This window comes from Lutra lutra, chromosome 7 (assembly GCF_902655055.1).
Source record: "Lutra lutra chromosome 7, mLutLut1.2, whole genome shotgun sequence".
Taxonomy (NCBI): domain Eukaryota; kingdom Metazoa; phylum Chordata; class Mammalia; order Carnivora; family Mustelidae; genus Lutra; species Lutra lutra.
In genome coordinates, this window is record NC_062284.1 from 1,770,544 (window position 1) to 1,784,045 (window position 13,502).

The 13,502-nt window shown below is 55.6% G+C and overlaps 1 protein-coding gene across 2 annotated transcripts in view; it reads left to right on the forward strand.

The window, feature by feature from the left end:
• The first annotated feature begins 223 nt into the window (after nt 1-223).
• Nucleotides 224-13,502, forward strand: part of CEMIP (cell migration inducing hyaluronidase 1) — a 128,358-nt gene continuing 115,079 nt past the window's right edge. Inside the window, exon 1 of one of the 2 annotated variants that reach the window (XM_047736183.1) lies at nt 224-467. The gene's annotated coding sequence lies outside the window, so the exon portion shown is untranslated. The remainder of the gene's footprint in view (nt 468-13,502) is intronic. The other variant, XM_047736182.1, reaches the window with a different exon arrangement.

Genomic DNA, 13,502 nt, shown 5'->3' on the forward strand with positions numbered 1-13,502 from the left:
GCGCCCTGGGCTCCAGCGCCCTCACCCGGCCGCGGCGCTCCGCTGTCCGCGCGCCCCGGCTCGGCGGGCTCGGGTCTGCGCCTCCCAGAGCGGCCGCCAGAGCCCGCCCGGGGCCGGTCGGGCGAGGGGCGGTCGGCCGGGGGCGGGCGTCTGGGGCCCCGGGGAGGAGCCAGCCCGGCCGGCGCGGCGCCCAGAGCCGCCAAGCGCTATAAAAGCCGCCGCTCGGGCGGACGCCGGGGAGCGCGAGCCGAGCGCGGCGCGGGCCAGTGTGACCGGGCGGGCGCGAGAGGCCGGGGGCATCGGGGCAGAGCGCGGCCGCGCGCGGAACCCCACGTCTTCAGACGAGCCACCCCTCTGCCGCCCGCATCCCCGGAGCTCGCGGAGCCCGTCGCTGTGCCCCCGGATCGCCCGGGCCGCCGCGCTCCTGGCCCGCGGGACGTGCCGCCGTCTCGGCTCCCGACCGCGAGGTAAGAGGGCCGGGCCGGCGCGCCAGGCTGCCCGACTGCGGGAGCCTCCGTGGGGAAGGAAGGGCGCGGGGCCGCCGCCTCCACCGGCCACGGGCGAACGGTACCCATTCTCGGCTTCTGGCGGTCTGTCCGCTCTGCTCTGCGGTCCGCCTCTGTCTGTCTGTCCGGGCGTCTGTTGATGGGCACACGCCCCTGTCACTGTCCTCTGGGAGGTTTCGCCGAGATCCTGCGATCTTTTGCAAGCAGCAGGTGCCAGGGGCGCCGGTGTTCCCGGAGCGCGTCTCAATCTGAGTTTGTGTGCGTGTGTGTGTGTGTGGGGGGGGGGGGTTGGACCCTGCTTTCCGTAGAGGCCCCCACTTCTCAGTGGCTGAGGGAGGGGGGTCTCGCGCTCGGGACTGTGGCTTGCGGACGAGAGACCGCTCTGAGGGTCGGGTCGCGGAGTCGCAGAGTCCCGCGGACAGAGAGCGGGCTCACACTGTGCGCCAGTGGGCGTGCGCCTGGCAACAGGTCTGCGCCCCGCTGCTCCGGCCTCGGCACCGGCTTCTTTCTGGTTTCGCCTCCGCCTCCCGTTGCCCCCCGCTCCCGCACTCCCGCGAGCGCCGGGCTCCCAGCGTTGTGCCGGCGCCGGGCGCGCGGTGTGTGTGTGTGGGGGGGGGTGTGCAATTAAATGTTAAAAGACACCACGGCCCCTGTTGATGTTTAGACTGAGTCTCCAAACCCGGCATTGCTGGGAGAGGGTTCGGTGGTGCCTGGCGAGGGACCTCGGCTCCCAGAAGGGTTAAATTAGGTTAAAGACCTGGCGGAGTGCAGAGTGCCAGCCAGGGCTGTGGCCAGGTCTCCAGCTCGCTGCTCGGGGAACGAGGGCCAGAGACCTCCTGGAACGGACCCGGAGGCACGCATGTGCTCTTGAGAAAGGAGCTCAGTGAGCCCGAGGTCGTCAGCCACAGACTCTCAGCTCTCAGCGACCGCCGCCGGTCCCCAAGGGTCGAACACCACCACCGCCGTCCCAGGCGCGCCTCCAGCAGCCGGCTTTGAGGTCCTGAGTCTCGCTCGGCGCAGCCAACGTTGCCCACAGGTGAGAACTCTCTTTTGAAAGTAATCTTTTGATGTATGAGCCAGTGCTGGCTGCAGCCCCAGCCCCGGAGACGGTGAACCTGGGAGCGAGCCTCTCCATTCCGGCGGTCTGGAGAGCGCCTGGGGGGCTGGAAGCCCGCGGCTTTGCGTGTCCAGGCGCGGCGCCACCATGGACAGCTCCCAGCCACTTCCTCCTCTCCGGGTCTGCGGCCCTGGGTCTCGAGCATTCCAGACTCCAGGTGTTGGGGTGCAGGACAGAAGGAGAGGGACAGCTAGTTTTTGAAAGTCCATTGCAGCCTGTCCCAAGGTCACATGAACCTCTCAGGAGAATAAAGGAGGCCGTGTTTGGTGACTGGGTCCTAGGCCGACTTGCAGCTGAGCTCGGAACAGGATCTCTGGCGTGGTGTGTGGCAGGAGGGGGTCCCCGGCTTTGCTGTAACACCGTGAGCCCCTTCAGGAGTGTTCTAATGTGTGACTCCTGAGCATCTGACTGAGGCAGTGAGATCAGACCAGACCTAATTAGGGACTGCTCGGACTGCTTCTCCGTACACAGCATGAGCCATGCTACCTTTTATCAGACTATTTGGCAAATTTGGTGGTGGGAAGAGATATTAGTTTCAGAGTCACAGAGACAGGATGGAGAAGAATCCAATAGAACAAGTTATTGATAATGTGTTTGGATTCATTTGCAAAAACACCCATGCTGTTTTCTGGTCCTGATTGCCTTCTCCATGGTGTAGAACACCCTTACAGAAGCCCCCAAAGGTTCCTCTTGGGCCCAGTTGATGCTTTTTCAAGTTGGTTGCTTGGAAACAGGGAGGCGAGAACCTGTAGGGGTTCCTCTGTGCACATCTCCTTTCCCTGATAAGATAGGGCCTGGGCTGGGGTTTTCCTTTAGCCCACTGTGCTCATACGGAAGTGCGTATCTTCCTCTGTTTTAAAATGTCTAAGGTCTGGGACGCCTGGGTGGCTCAGTTGGTTGAGCGGCTGCCTTCGGCTCAGGTCATGATCCCAGCGTCCTGGGATCGAGTCCCACATCGGGCTCCTGCTCAGCGGGGAGCCTGCTTCTCCCTCTGCCTCTGCCTACCACTCTGTCTGCCTGTGCTCATGCTCGCTCCCTCTCTCTCTCTCTAACAAATAAATAAATAAAATCTGTAAAAAAAATAAAATGTCTAAGGTCTGATTCTGCGTGTGACTGCTGGAGGTCCTTGGGAGCGGGAATAATCAAGCATCTTCTTTTTTGAGACAGCACGTGTGTGTGGAAGTCCCTAGAGCATGGTGCCTGCTCCTTATACCTTAGGAGCACACGCTTTCCTGGCAGGGTTGTTAATGAGAACTAAAGTGGCCCAATATAAAGCACTTAGCTCCTCGCTGAGCACGCAGAATGCTCTTAAAATGGTAGCCATTACAGGTATTTGTAACAGATAGCTGTGCGTTTCCTTTGAAGCCCCAGCCGTCCGCTAACCAGCAACTGCTTGACAGGGACTCCGTCTCCCGCTCCGTGTCCGTGTTGGAGAACCTGTGGATGGAAGTCATGACAGTGCTGAAGCTGATGACGGTGTTAATAGAAACGGTGTACAGAGATACATGGGAGAATTTGGGGGAGACAAATCAGGCCCCTGTGTTTCTCACCTGCCGCAATTGGAAGTAAGATAAAGTAAGTTGTTTTCAAAATATTATCATTGCCCTCCAGATTTGAGGACGAATTCTCCCTGAGCCTTCTCTCAAAAGAAGGCAGGCTCTTCCAAAAGCCCTGCTAGTCTTGCTGGGGGAGGGAAGGGGTTTTTCTTGGGTCCGGATGGGGAGTGGCTCCATGGTCCCCATTCCTGGGTTGCTGCAAGCTGGACGGAGGGTTTGCTGTGTGGGGCAGCGCCTTGTGGGGTCCTTGCCATGTAGGAAGCCACACAGCCATTCACGGAGGAGCCCAGCTTGGCTGTGACGTCCTGACTAGGACACAGCTCTGCCTGGAGCGCTGGCCACTTACTTGGTCCCAGCTGGATTGGAAGATTCCCTCCAGCTCTGCATTTGGGGTTCCGTCCGGTGAAAATCACTAATACCATGCTGTTTGGATAATGGAATCATAATGCGCCTAATCTCACACTTGGAATTTTTTTCCCCCCAAAAAGTGTGTATGTGCACGTGGGCGTGTGTTTCTGCCAGTTTCACATTCTAGTGGTTTTAGATTTTTTCATCTATTTTTTTTTTTCTCCTTAGTAGATCAGAAGTCATCTTAGCTCCCTCCATCTCAAAGGCGTGGAGCTCAAGGATGCAGTACAGATGCTGGGAGTCTTCCCGTGAGTTCCATCTCCCCGGTGGTGTGAATGGAGCAGGAGGCTGGACCCGGCTGACCTTGAAGCCCTGGCTCTCTACCCTGGACTTCACCCAACACATGCCGCTTTCTGGTAGGAACACAACTGACCTCCAGAGCACTGCTGGAGTCAGGGCAAGTGGGGGGAGGGCCTGGTACAGGAGCTAGCAGGGGGCCGTCCGCGGGCCCCGGGGCACTCTCTCTGTCCTGCGGCGGCGGCTGAGTCTCTGGGACTGGCCTGTGCGATGGCACGAGTGGCGATCAGGAGAGGGACAGCAGAATGAGAGGGGAGCGTTCAGTTATGCTCAGCCTTCTGGGAACCCTGCCGCCGGAGTGACCCCCCATATGGTCTCAGCAGAGCCGCAGGCATTGTAGAAGAAACGCATTTGTAGTTCTAGCTCCAGAGAGAAATGCAAGTGTGTGGGATGGGTTCTTATGAGGAATGGAATTATGTGTGTGGGCTGCTTCCGTAAGACCCCATATCCGTGAGGGGTTATCTGGCAACATCGTTCTCTCCACACAACAGCAGATACCCAGATACCCGATCTCGTCTGTGTAATGCATCGGTTGCCTCCTAGTGCTGGATTTTTCCTGTTGTGTGGACGGTGGAAGGATTGTGTACCTTGCTCTCTTATATCTGGTCAGGTTAGGAGGAGTTAGGAGTGGCTGTAGGTACAGAGGGACACTTCTCAGTGCTGAGTGTCTTCTCGACCAGTCTCCCTTGGGCCCCGAGCCTCCTTGCCCGAGAGCCTGGCCCATGGGAACTTGGTGGAACTGGGCAGGCCTTGGCTGGCTACGGCAGTGACTCAGATCACTATCTGTACCTCCGCCGCAGCCCACTCCCCGTGGGGGCCATCCTCACTTCTGGTTGTTTCCTCTGCCTCTTTCCTTGGCCTCTGTGTCCTCTCGTGCCAGGCTTTGTTCAAACTTGGCTCTTCAGAAGGGAGGCTGCCTGCAGAGAAATGTCATCAAATATACATTTGCTTTCTGCTCAGTTCCCTCCGTGCCAGGAAACACACTTCCCCACCCAGAGAGAGAGGAGCTGCCCTTCTCCTCTAACCCTGATGCTTTCAAGGGCCCCTCTCCAGGCTCAGTGTGGCTCCAAGCACACAGGTCCAGCCTCCCCTTCCCAGCCCCTGTGAGTGTCTGAGCCCTGGGGAGCACAGCGGCCACCCGTGCCCCCTGGGACTCTGTGGGAGGAGGTTTCTCTCTCTCCAGCCCCGACAGTCTGGCTCCTGCATTGGGAAACTGCTGAGGTGTTATCTTTGAATCTCCTGCAAGGACAGACACGTGACGGATTTAGCTATAACTTTGGGTTTAAAGTGCTTTGACCAGACAACTGCTTTTGAAAACCCCTGTGTGCTTCTCTCAGCTGTCCCTGTCCAAGAGCTCAGCCGTTAGGCATTTTGTGTTATGGGGAAGGCGAGTCGGGAAGCTGGTCCCTCCGTGGTGTAAAGGATCCGGGCCAGACTACTGCCTCTCCTGATCGTGGACGTCGCAGTGGGGATGCCCGGGGAGCCCACTGCACTGTTTGGGCCTGTCTAGGGACAGGAGCTCCTGCTGAGGGCTCTGAGGTCTGGGCCCCTGACTGAATAAGAGGCAGTGGCCAGCCCTCCGTTGAGTAGATTTGAATATGCAAACGTGTGTGTGGGATGGTGTTAAGACACAAACTCTGATTGGCCGGGAGGTGGGGCGGGGTGGGCCCAAGGGTCTGCATCTCCAATCAGCTCCCAGGGGATGCTGCGGGTCCACTGAGGCCTTGGGAGGCTCCGGGGGCTATAACCTAGCTCTGCTCTTCCTGGTGGGTTTTAAGTCCGTTTCTGGTGTCTGTCTGAGTGCATGCGGTCCAGTGGGCCTGTGTCCTCCTAATGACCTTATGATGACCCTTCAAATTCTTGGAGGTAATTATTGTTGCTCGCAAACTGTCTTATCAGTAGACTAAATATCGTGGACCCCTTTGAGTCCCCCTTTTCCCTGCCCTAATAAATTTTCCAGCTCTCTGAACCGAGTTACTTTTAAGTGCAAGACCATTGTGCAAATGGCAATTTATCTCTGCCTGGCAGAGACGTCTGAATGTAATTTTGCGGGCATTAAGAGATCACTTGGGGAGTCTCATCTCACTCGGGTTCCAGACACAGAGAATGCTTGTTTACATTTAGACGACTTGACTCGGAGGATCGCAGCTTTTTTTTTTTAAAACCGAAAAATGAAACGCAAACCTCCATTATCTTCCCCAGCCCCCCTCCCTGTGGCATTTCCGTGGGAATGAGCATCGCAGATGCCTGACAGTCAGCCCAAGACAGAGCTGTGCAGTTGTGTTCTGTCCGTCCACTGCGTCTGGAGGCAGAAAAAAATTGAGTACAATGTTTCCATCACCTTGCACGTGTAGGTGCTGTGTTAGCCCCCGGGCAAGGGTGGGGGGCAGGATTAAAGAAACCGTCTGCACCCTCCAGAGCTAACGGTCTAGCTGGGGGAGCAAGCCACCCCGGTGGGAAGCTACCACGCACTGTGATGGGGGCTGTAGTGCGTGGGTCAGGAGGAGTGGTGGGTGGGGCCAGTGGAGGACAGGTGGAGCCAAAAATGTCCCGGGAAGCTTCGCTGGGAAGGGCCAATATGGTGCTTCTGGAAGGATTAGCAGGAGTTGATAGGAATTTTCCCAGGAGGCAAAGGTGGGATTCGGGGAGTGGAGTTCAGACGGGGATGCCCACAGAGAAAGGGCCACAGGGAAAGATCCAGAAGCACAGGCAGGCTTAAACCTCTTAGCTCTTGCATCCTTCCACACGCGAAAAGCTCCTTATGGCCCACGTGCTTCTGCTCCCTTCCCCGCCCAGACCTCGGGCGATACCTGGCAGAAGACAGAGTCTTTCTAAGCAGCTGGTGCCTTTAGTCTCATAGCCTCCCGATTTTAAATTAATCATAATTTTTTTCCCAACAAAATCTTAATAAACCTCATTTACAAGCCAGATAAAAAATGCCCGTGGCTGAGAGTAGGTTTTTATCTTGAGGTCCCCGAGGGGTTCCACAGAGCTCTGTGGGTTCCAAGGAGCTCACTTTGAAAAACTCTGTCCTCAGATCCTTTTCATTTTGCTTTTGGCGGTCATACCCATAGTGTCAGCTTCGTATCAGAGTGGTTTGTCTTGCTGTGTCTTCTTCATCTTTTGGATGTCTTGCTTGTTTTTGTGTCAACACTTATCAGTAAAATGAAGCCAGAATTACCCCGTGTGTGACTATCTAACAGATGTGGGGCGTGTGGGTTTCCAGAGGCGAGGATCTATGACAGATGCCGGCTCAGGAGACTCAAGCTGTAGCTAGCAAGCAGGGGGAGGCATGAGTTTCTTGCAAAAAAAAAAAAAAAAGGCTTTTTATTTCCAACCTTGCCCATTCATCTATTCTCCCAGGAGTCCTCAGATCCTAGAAAAGCAGGCAAGAAGGACACATAGCTCCTTTCCAGGGTCTAAGACTCGACACATTGTATCCAGGATCTTCCCTCTTTTCTCACTGGTGTAAAGTAGACACATTTGAATGTGGGAGGTTTCTGAAGGTGGGGTTCGAGCAGGGACAGTAAGTCAGAAGTAGAAAAAGGGAAAAGCGCACTGGTCCCAGGTGAGGCGGAAGGTTCCGGTTCAGGCTGAGGCTCCTGCTCGCCTCTCCCAGAGCTCCTCTGCGGGAGGAAGTCCATGCTCTGAATGCGACCACACCCAGAGAGAGCCCTGTCCTCACCAACGGGCGGTCCTCATAACCTTAGAAGGGGATCTGAAGAAACCCTTCTGGGCACGGACCCAGCTCTAGAATGAAGATCACATGACTGATTTAAGGTGATCAAAGTGACCCACGGTCAGTCTGGAGAACTTGGAGGACCCCCATCTCTGTGAGGAGCCTCAGCAGGGGAACGCGGAGGGTGGCATTTCCCTCTGGGGGGGCGGGCATCCGACCATCCGGGCAGTGTCAGGGAGGGCTGCTGTGCTGGTGGGTGACCAGCAGCCTCACCATTTGGGGGCAGCTGGCCGCATGTCCAAAGCAGTCTTTGCTTCAGACCATGTCACCCTAGACCCTGGAACACCCTGAACTTGGACTTGACTCCCAAACCACAGGGATTCAGCCTGTCCCGGCTTGCTAAGGCTGGACATAGGCTGGCTCCTGTGTTGCCCTGAATTTTGGGAACAGGTGACCAAAGATCCTGGTTCCCTAGATCCCACGGAACTGTCTGGGGGAGGCTGGTGGTGATTCTGAGCTGTCCCCTGAATGTGGAGGCCATGCGTGGCTCTCTCTGCTCCCGGGTGGCAATGGTGTCTGCTGGTGAGCCACGAGGGCATGCGTCCAGCTCCTAGTCCAATGCTCCGCTCACCTGCCTTCTTTCCAGGGCTCTGGTCCTTGTTGTGAGTGGGGGAGGGGGTGGCACCGAGTCCCAGCACTGAGTCCCAGCTCGGTCCTCTAGAATCTCCCAATCCTGGGGCCCCAGAGCCTCCCGGGCTGAGGGCGGGTGTGCAAAGCTTTCTTCTTCCTGTAGAGAATAACAGGACTGAGCCTCAAGAGGAGTGAGTAAAGGAACAGATTTGGGCAAAACATGAAAAAAAATGTTTTGAAGCAAACTGGTGGTTTTAGGAGCAGCGGATTTGAAAGCTGACTGTGTTACAAGCGCTGAGTAATTCACTCGTATGCTAATTTTCCAAAGGTTTGGGTGCAGGAAAACCTCAAACATGGTGGCTAAGTACTTTTCCTTTCCTTTAAAAATTGTGTTTATTTTCGGACGAACTTAATCCATATGTTTCAGATCCATTTCCGCGTTACTCAGCAAAAGCTTTTTTTTCACCGACACAGCTGAGCCGTGAGCTTGCGTTCCTCCTGTTTGCTCTCCCAAAGCCGCCCCACACCTCCCCCAGCTGGGGCTCCCGGCTGTGCAACTCGACAGCCTTTTAGGACACACAAGTAAATACAGGCCCTGGAAGCAAAAGGAAAAAGTATTTAAAATGGTGCTATTTGTTCACTATGGATTCTCTGCAGGAGTTTCGATTTTGGAAATGCGGCATCGCATAGTCTTGATACTAATGACTGAGTCCTGGTGCTCCTGTAAATTCTGCAGCCCGGCCACAGCCTCACCCTGGGGAACAGCGTGTGGGCTCACTGGGGTGGCGATGACCTGCTTCCCAGACTTCCAGGGGCACCTGAAGCCCGTCTCCCCTCCTCCCTTGCTTCCTTTCGCTTTTAGAGAGGGAAGGAGTTGTGAGGCCCCATACTGGAATGTTTTCCAGATTCTGCTGGGCTGATGTGTCACTGTATCTGTGACTTCTTCAGAAGCAACTGAGTTCATCAAATTTCTCAATTCAATTCCTGGTAGCCAGAGAGAAAGCAGCTGTTTGGATTTTGGCCTTGGAGGTCTCTTGCAGGAATCTCTTCTCATTTACATTTTACATAATTTTTTTTTTTTTTAATAAGAAGGCACAGTAGTCTCCGTGGTACGTGTCTGGTTCCTCGCTTTGAAGAGGCTCGGGGTTTCCTCCGACCGCATCATTGCGGAGTGTGTGTGTGTACACGAGCCCGGTGGCTGGGTGAGAGCTCAGATCTGTTTTAAATTTTGAGATCATTGGGTAATGTTGTCACACATGCTAACATGCAAACATCTCCCGGGATTTTCTGACAATGACCATGTAGTGAATTTCATTTTTACTTTGAACATCCCCACATACAGTTCCTTTAAATAAGAAGCTATTTTAACATGGGGGAAAAAAAGATGATGCTTTGATTGATTCTTGCTTGCTAAGCACACACGTGAGTCTGTGCTCTGCCGGGCCATTCGGGGTCGGCCGCTGTCACAGGTCAAGGGAGCAGAGCGGGGCAGGGTCCCAGAACGGTGAGTGTCGGGTTTGCCCACAGCCCCGGAGCGCAGGAGGCTGGGATCTCCCTCCCTGACATACAAAAGGCCTCATCCCTGTACAAGAGAGAGACGTCTCTTCACTGGGACGACCCCCTGGGCTCACACGCACTCCCAGAGTCCAGCATGTAAGCAGGCACAAAGCCTTTCTTAACTCCAGGAGCTCGTGAGTCCCGCATCTGAGCCCCGGCCCCCAAGAGCATACATTTCTCAAAGGAACTGGTTTGCTGGGGGTCCTTGTGTTTTCTGCTCTGGGCACTGAAGGAAACCAGAGTCCCACCAGTCACCTTCTCAATGTCTGTCCTGTGCCGACCCTCTCCTTTTCTCGTTATTGTTATGGATTCCTAGTGCTTATTGAACGCTTCCCAAGTTCAGGTCTCGTGTGATCACTGAATCCTCCTGAGAGCTCTGAGCAAGGTGTTGGATGGAGAAGTCTCCGTGGCGTCCATCCGAGGTCACCCAGGGGCCTTGACCGATGGTGCCATCCTTGAGGGCATTAGGAGGTGATGGGGCTGGAACCGGGACCCGGCTCTGTGTGCGTCCAGATTCCCGTGCTCTAATGATGCCCAGCGTTGCTTCAGTGTTCAAGCTGGAGAAAGCATGTTTGTGGGACTAGTACAATTCACAGTAAAGCAGTTGGAGGGCAGTTTCGATCCCAAAGTGCTTGCTGTTGATCGGCTCGTTCTTGATTGGAGGGTGGGGATTCGGAGACGGGTCCACGGCCCCTCCCTGTGCTGGAGAAGCTCACAGTTGAGGGGGGACACAGACAGACAGACAGACAGATACTCAGCAGCCCACAGTCCATGCTGGAAGCAAGGTGTGCCGGGGAAGGAGACCAGCAGGCAAGACTCCTGGACAGAGGAGGTGGTGGTTGGTTCTGGAAGGAGAGCGCAGTTTGCTGACCAGACAAAGAAGGGTTATGAAGGAAGGAGTTGTCTGAACTAAGTTCAGAGAATCCAGGAACCAGGATCCTGGGGGGGTTGGGGGGGCAGCTTGCCAGCCCGAGCTGCGGCAAAGATGGTGTGAGGGTTGAGGGGCACAGGGACAGAATTTTCGTGAGAGGCTCGCCTTTGGCCTGGAGACAGCAGTCCCTGCGGAGGACGCTGGTCTGGGTGAAGTTTTAGAGAAGCTTTCCTGGTTGAAGCCGATTGTCTGAATGCTGTCTGGTGTGTGACCTTCCCTAGCCCCCTCCCTTCTCTGCACTGTGTTTGTAATGAGACATTCTGGGGATATCAGGGAGCAAAATCCACCCATGAATGGCCCCTGAGGGTCACCCGCGTGCCCGGAGCTGGACTCGGCCCTAGAGCAAACCCAGGGGTGCCTGTCGAGGAGCCAGACGGGGAGGGGCCACTGAGGCCTGGGGCTCTGCCCCTGAACTGCAGTGTGGGTCCCGGTTCTGATCACCACGACCGCCGAGATAGCTCTACCCAGAAGAGCACAGAGGGATGCACAGGAGGCGTATGAGGAAAAATTCCCATAGATTTTGCTGACTCCAAAGTAAACAGTTTCCCACAGTCCTTCCTCATCATTTTTAAAGGCTTCCTAGTTTGTATTTTCTTGGGTGTATCGACTAGGAGAGCTGGCGGAAAGAACCGGAAACGGGCATGGGCTCTGGAGCCCTGCAGACCTGGCCGCAAGTCTGCCTCCCCTGCTGTTTTGCTGTGTGACTTTGGCCAAGTTCCTCCACCCTCTGTGCCCTGGTTGTTCACCCATTTCCTAAAACGGGGTGATCGTTCATTTCCTGGAGAGGAACACAGGGCCCCCGATCGTGTAACCTACGGCAGACTCCTTAGAGCCGCGGCCCGGTCCCTACTAGGGGTACAAACCGCATGTCTCCTGCATTTGCTCCCACACTCAGTCTAGTCAGCAGACGTTCCAAGTGGAGAAGGGGAAACCGGGACTTCCGGGCGAGTCTGCAAACTTCAGACCATTGTCAGCCTCTCGCAGCCGCCGCCCTCGGAAGGGCCCAGAGGCTCTCGGAGTGGGAGGCCGTGCCGTGGAGTATACCACCTCCGTGCGCCCCGGGAGTGGGAACGGGGTCCACTTGCCCACACTGCATCTCCAGGACTGAGCTAGTGCCTGACACTCGTTCCTGAGCAAATGCTGTTTGGAAGAAGAGGTTCCCATGCGTGTCCCCTGCCCTCCTCCCGGAGATGTGGTCTCCATACACCCACTCCCATGCCCCGCGCTTCAGGCCCACAGTGAGAACGGCCATTATTCCGTCTGCCTTGTATGGATGCGGACACGGAAGGATGGCGTGGCCTGTCAGGGTCACACAGCACGGGCCCCACGGGGCTTCCGAAGGAGCTGACTCCCTTCCCAGCCCGAAACCCCGGGGCTGTGCTGCAGAGCTGCTGATGGGAAGCAGAATAGGGACACGGATTAGAAATCTGTTCTCACTTCCAGTGAAAATGCAAAATGTAAAGATGTCAGAAGCAGATTTCCCAGAGTCTCCGTGCCTTGGCTCAGGGCATCCCATTGGAAGGAATCGTGGGCATCACAGTGCAGAGGGTCACGTGGGTTGGGGAAAGGACCCTATGACCAGGATGTCTGCAGGGCATGAGCTCCTGGCCCATCCTGGCCGTGCAGCACGGCAGACCAGTGTGCCCTTGTGGAGGACGGCGTTCCATTCCTATTCTCCAAACTTTGGGGCCACCGGGAGGCCTATCACTGGCTCGGGTTGTGCGGGCCGATATCCAAAAAGCTGCTTATCCGCCTCTCTCCTGGATGGCTCCCTCTGTTGCCAGCACCCCTGACGAGGCTTTAGCCATGGGGTTTTTCTCTGACCCCCCACGAAAGGGCAGCTGTTCTGCACTCCCACAGTCAGGATGTCCCACGAGATAAGAACAATTTATCACCGATTACGGTTTTAAAACTAAGCTTAGAAGAATGTTTTCTCAAATGGTTTCTCAGAAGCGCACTTCCTTGGGCTGCTCGTCGGCCTTCTGAGGTCAACTATGTTTGGGACAAGCTGGGTTCAACAACACCGATGCGTTCTTATCCCTGCAGCCCTTCTCAGTGCATTTATCAGCCAGTGCACAAGAGGGGAGCAGAGTCATCAGTGCTGCCCAAGCACCTCTGTCGGCCACGCCCCCTGCATCTGGATGTCAGGGCTGTGGGCACCATCGGGGGCCACAGGCCAATTCCAGAGCCATGGGCTGGGGTGAAAAGGACACTAAGTACAGCTGGGCACGTCCCGCCAGAACCTTACGTGGTACTCCTTGAAGTCCCACGTCTAGCACCAGCGTCTCTCTGATTTGGGGCAGAATGCTCGTGTCAGATCTTGGTTACGTTTGTCCCATTGTGTTCTGGCCGCCATGTTACTGCGTGTGAGCTGGTTTGGGGCAGGTGCTGTACCCTGGAATCAGAGACCCTTAGGCATTTCACCTTTGCTCTCCTGCACCGTGACTTATCTCCTGTTTCCCTGCCGAGGGCCTGGGGAGAGCTCTGTAGCTCATTGTCCCGCATGGACCTCAGTCAGAAGCTGATCCCTCTTCCCATCTCGCACGAAATAAGGATGAGTTTACAAACTTGTCCTTTCTACGCCCCTTGCTTTTTAAAAAAGCAATTTACTTTTAAATGCTGTGGCGTCTTAAGTGATTATCTCTCCCTGAGGATAAGATACAAAGTTGCTTCTGTCCCATTTTGCAATTTGCTATTGCAATTCCACATGGTTTGTGCCAAAAATAGTTCCATAAAGAGATTAGCAAGGATTTTCAGTGGAGATTTGGGCTCCCCTCTTTTGCCAATGGCACTGGGAATGGTAGAGCGCGCTGTTGGTGGA